The sequence below is a fragment of the Hydra viridissima genome, unplaced genomic scaffold, assembly GCF_058129835.1.
Source record: "Hydra viridissima isolate aposymbiotic clone 2 unplaced genomic scaffold, HvirCarnegie_v1 scaffold_18, whole genome shotgun sequence".
Classification (NCBI taxonomy): domain Eukaryota; kingdom Metazoa; phylum Cnidaria; class Hydrozoa; order Anthoathecata; family Hydridae; genus Hydra; species Hydra viridissima.
Genome location: NW_028324317.1, coordinates 1,967,953 through 1,973,952, shown reverse-complemented (window position 1 = coordinate 1,973,952; position 6,000 = coordinate 1,967,953). Strand labels below are relative to the sequence as shown.

Here is a 6,000-nt window from a genome sequence, read left to right as displayed (position 1 = left end):
GCTAATGGTTATTAATACTTCTGCATTCTATCGGCAGTATATACGTATTCTCCGGCAGTATTTCATGAGCATCTTCCAAATCAATACTCATTAGAATTTTTCGATATTGCTCGAATGAAAATAATGGTGAAAAAAAAAAATTTTTATCCACTGACCGTGAACGACGATTTATGTGCCATTAAAATTTGAAACATTTAATAAACAGTCTTACTATACGTAAAAAAAGAAAAGTAAAAAAGCTAAACAAACTCTTATCAGACCAATAATCATTTGAATTTGAAGGTTGACTTCACCAGAACTTTATGTAGATGCTTAGACAAATTAAAATAGGCATTTAAGTGTTGTAATTATAAAATACAAATAATGCTCTCTTACTCTACAAGTAGAGTAAGAGCATTATTTGTATTTTATAAACATAATGAATAAAAGATTGCCTGTCATTACACACTAATAGAACGTTTATTGAGTTATATTGTACAATAGAATACACTGAGGACGGTAAACACAATCTTAACCTTTTTTTATTAAACCTTGCCAATCCTCACCAAACTATCCCCAAACCTCGCCCTTTCCAACCCAAGTAATCCCCACGCCATCAACCTCGACCCAACCTCCACAATTACCTTTCTACATATACCTAGAACCTAAACCTCCCTAATCCCTTACCTCATCCCTAGGAACAAACAAATAACAAACTTAAATAAGTTATATATATAAAAAAAGTTTTTTTGTCTGCGCAAGGGATAGCTAGCATCTAAAGTAGCTCGGTGGAACATCGAGTTCTATCAGCTATGATTTGTGATTACTCCATTAATAAAAGATAAATGTGCTGTAAAGGAATATAGGAAGTTAATTAAAGTTTTAATAAAAAAGTTGAAAAGGAAATAGAAGAGCTCTCGAGAATCGGATCAATTGTTGGATTGACTAAGGATTTATAAGTATATATATCGAAATCAAAATTTCAATTATGAGAAACCTTAGAAGATGTTATGGAAATTCTTGAGCAACTCATGTAAAGAACGATTAGTAAAATTGATTAGGTCTTCATTATCATCAAGACTTAAAAAGGATTTTTAAAATAACTTTTTTTTTTATAAGTAAAACAAATAATTGTTCCAAAATTCCAAACAGATAATTTGTATCCATCTTTATTAAAAAAAAGTCTGCCCTTCTCTTTTTAAAAGAGCAAATTTTTTTAAAAAGCTAACGTGCAGTTTAACATAAACTCACCAGATCCATATCCAAATTTGGGACAATATTACCCTTATTGAAAAAATGAGAGTATTTTTACTGAAGAAACAATATTATTCATTCCTTCGAAAAAGAGACACTTGTTATTTAAAGTGCCGGATAAAAAAAAACAATAAAAAAGACACCCAACAATCCTGGAAGCGTAATTCAAGATATAAAAACAGTATTTTGATTAAGTTTGTGTTTACCGTCCTTAGTATATTCTATCATACAATATATCTAAATATACGTTCTATTAGTGTGTAATGCAGGGGCGGGTTTAGCGTTAGGCTTGTTAGGCGCGTCGACTAACATCTTTTTTGGAAAACAGTTTTTAATTAAAAAGCTTTCTAATTTAAAAAAATACATTCTTCAATTTTATTTTGTGATTTTTTGGGTGTAAATTAGCGATATCGAAGGAATTTTTATAAGTATAAAGTCCCCGTCTTGCTCGTTTTTTACCGGCTTCCGAATTTAAGAAATATTTGTAAAGTGCATGGCGATACTTATTACAGGCCTTCCCGTCGCGAATCCGTATTTTTAACTGGGGGCGGACAATCTTACGGAAAATATAAAAAATGGCTGAAAAAATATGCGAGCTACATTATTTTCAGTTAATTTATTAAATTTAAAAGGAACTGTTCCAATGCACAAAGTGTCTAATGCAGTTTTATTAAATGTCATAAAATTTTAATAAAATAAGAAGTAATGAAAAACAACATTTTTCAGAATAATGAATGAGTTTTATTTAAAAACGAAATCACAAAAGAAAAATAAACAACCTTTAAAATAATGCAAAAAAAGCTATTAAAATAATCATCAAAATTAGAAATTGTTATGAAAAATGTACATAGCAATACTTTTTAATGTTTTACAGATAATTTTAAAACCTTTAATGCAGGTTCTTTAGAGGATTTAGGTGAAATAAACAAACAATAATTTTTAAGAAATATGTTTGACAATATAACACCATGTTTCTTTAGCATGTTTAAGTTATAAATATCTGATATCATCATAAATATATTGCACAACGACTTTCTGCATGTCATTTTTTTCTCAATTTCAAAAATAATGTAACAAAAAAAAACCCACTGAACACAGCAATCCAGAGGTACCCTCAATCCACCTCTGTCCATAGTTTTTGTGTAGTCTCCATACAACTGAAAATAAAATGCAGTGTCAGTCAACAATTCATTTTCACCGACATCATCTTTTCTTGTAACATAGCCTGCAATATAAAACAGAGCCATTTTTGTACTCAGTGGCAAAGATGCTTCTAGTTCAGGCAATTGATTAATTATATCACAAGATTCTTCACTTCTAAAATAGCCAAATTTTTGACATAAATGCTCAATATCAGTAGTGTAATCTGAAGCATCAACTTTTAATTCCAATAACAGTTTAGCTTTTTCAATGTTTAATTTTTCAACAACATTTTGAACAGTTATAAAATATGTTCCGCCTGAACCTTGTCTAAACTTACTGAATGCTTTTTCAATATAATCTGTTGAGAACTCTCCTAACATAACATAAATGAAATTGTTTTTTAACAAATATTTACACATCTCTACTAACCCATAACAAGTATGCCAAATTGAAGTACCTGTATCTCTAGTTAAGGATTTTATTCTACACCCTTGTTTACCACTCATTTTAAGAGCCATATCCCCGAAATCAAGTAAATATTGCAAATTCATGTCTAGTTCTTCCGAAATAACTCTTTTACGAGAATCTAAAAATCGAGTGTCGCCATAAATTTCTTTTACACTAACTATTTTCCAGAATTTAGTAACTTTTTCTAAAAAACAAATAGTTTCATTCATATTACAAGGGTGGATAACTTTTGAATAAGTTTTGAGAGCAGCTATAGTTTCATCACAAAACACTTTTAAACAGTGTGAAACATTTTGTCTTTCAATAGGTTTTGGATGTATAGCTACAAAATTTAGTCTAGATAATTTAATTAGCTGATCTTTCTCAAAATCAAATAAACATTTAAGGTCACCATTTAGCAGTCATATTTTGATTTTTTTCAAAATGCAATTCCTGTGTTTTTTCTGTTATCCAGTTATTTCTGATACTTTTTAGTAGATGAACATAATCAAAAAGTAGAAAAATCCCACATTTTGTTAACCAAGGTTTTTCTTCAACTCTCTCAAATAAATTAAAAAAAGCTTGATTTGTTCGATTTCCATCACAAATAACTGAAATAACTTTTCCATTGCTAGACTTGATTGAATTAACCACATAGCATACTTGCTCAAACAAAAAAGAAGCATCCAAATGACAGACAGGTATCATTTTGCACAAAAAAGATGGTCCACCTTTTAAACATTTAACCATGATACCCAAAACAGTATTTGCTAACAACTCAGGATTATTTTCAGCTTTTCCAAATAGAGAACCACCATGGTAGAGAAGAAGAGACTTTACATAAACCTCATCTACCAATATTATACAATTTCTCTGATTCTCCTCTATATTTGAAAATACAGTGCTGATAAAACTAATATCTGAAACATTCTTTGTCCTAGATGTAATTTTTGTCAGTGTTTTTACACTCGGAAGTTTAAAATCTTTTCTTAACTGATTGTATAGACTTCGAGATGTTGAAAAATAAGAATACGATCTGATGATTGTTTCTATACTATAAATTTTTTTACCTACTTCTGATGCATTCATAGATGCAATATGATCTTGTAATATCAATCTTTGATGATCAACTTCAATGTTGTTCAGATAGCGAATTGTTTCTTCCACTCTTGACCAACAATCAAGAGTGGTAATATGGTTTTTAGATAATGAAGAAATAAAGCAACAAACACCAGCATGAAAACTTTCAAATTTAAAATTGCTTGAGATATGAACAGCAAACATAGGTATACAGTTAACATAAAAGGAATTTGATTGGATGTGCAAAACTTCATTTACAACAAAAGTTGTTACAGGACAAACAAATTTATGATTTTTAATATCTTCACATAAAGAAATGAATGTAAACAAATCACTTTTTAAATATTGTGACAACTCATCACACTTTTCATTTCTGATAGAAGACAACACTTTAGTAGTGGACCTTGGTTTTAAAGGTTGAGTTGGTATAACACTTGATGGAATATTAGGAAAAATTGAAGGAGGTTCGATTGGTCTATCTTTCCCATTGACACGAGCTTTTAAAAAATTTTCTGGAAAATGTCTTTCACAGACAACAGTATCTGGCTTATTTGGAAAATTACTTCTTGGAATTGAATTTATCCAACGATTTCGTTCTTCTTCATTCGAGGGAAGCCTATAAACTCGTACTTTATTTTTAGTGTCATAGTTTCCTCTACATCCAGGAATACAGCACTTTTTAACCATTTTGTGACTATCAACTGCTCTCAAATCGAAGTTTTAAGACTAATGTAGTAGTTTATTACCTCCGCCTGATTTATCACCTCCCCCCATAGAAAACCTAAAACGAGGTTGCGCTTTCAGATAATAGCTGTTAGAATTGTGCCTAATGCGTCCGTTTCAGCGCAATAAACTTTAAAAACAACTACTAAAAGGAAAGACAAGGTCAACAATTCTAGAAATTAAATTTACTCGGTCATGTTGTGATGTTCCAACTTTATATTTTTAAAAGGTATTTAAAGAAAAACAATAGTGATATAAGTTATATTATAACTTATAATTTTAAATTAACTAGTTATGCATTTTTTTTAGAAATACTTTAGAATTTGTTTTATATGTGGCTGATTTATCACCTCCTCCTAGTAAATTACTTATCTTACTTCTGATTTATCACCGCCCCCTAATAGGATAGTGTTAGAAAATTATTAAGCGATAGTGATAAAAATTATACAACCTAGTTATGTATTTTTGTTGTAAATTCTTTAAAATTTGTTTTATATGTGGCTGATTTATCACCTCCCCCTAGTAGGATAGTGTTACAAGAGTATTGAGCGATAGTGATAAAAATTATACAACCTAGTTTTGTATTTTTGTTGGAAATACTTCAGAATTTATTTTTTATATGGCTGATTTACCACCTCTGATGATGTGTATAGAGAGTATGAAAATGTGCAGCTGTCACGGTCGTGCAATCTGATTGGTTGTTTCAAATTCCTCACGTGATCATGACGTTTGTTCGTTCCAATCGCATCATCGATGTCGTCATCATATCGTCACGTTCCAATTGCATCATCGATGACGTCATCATATCGTCACGTATGGACGTGACAATCACGTTGTGTCGTCGTGCAAGCACGACTCCCCAACATGATTGTCACGTCCATACGTGACGATATGATGACGTCATCGATGATGCAATTGGAACGTGACGATATGATGACGACATCGATGATGCGATTGGAACGAACAAACGTCATGATCACGTGAGGAATTTGAAACAACCAATCAGATTGCACGACCGTGACAGTTTCACATTTTCATCCTCTCTATACAAATGTTTGATTAGAGAATAGCTGAAAAATAAATACATCTGAAACAGCATCCAATATAGAAAAAAATACAAAAAAATAAAATGTGTGCAACTAAATATATGTATAAAATATATAATTAAAAATACCGTTTAAAAAACGTAAAAAACACTGTGTAAAATAATGAAAAAAACACCGTTAAAATATACTAAAATGCTCACTTTTACTAGTTCCCAGTCTCCAAATATACTAAACCGTGCATTTTAACAAATAAAGAAAAAATAAAACGAACAACAAAGTTACCTTCCTTCGACGCCATTTTGGAAAAAATTTGAGTAGAGCTTCGCCG

General features: G+C 30.6%; 1 pseudogene; it reads right to left on the bottom strand.

Annotated features, from left to right (window-relative positions):
• Positions 1 to 2,087: 2,087 nt before the first annotated feature.
• LOC149876797 (uncharacterized) lies at positions 2,088 to 4,625 on the bottom strand (annotated as a pseudogene).
• Between the last annotated feature and the right edge of the window lie 1,375 nt (positions 4,626 to 6,000).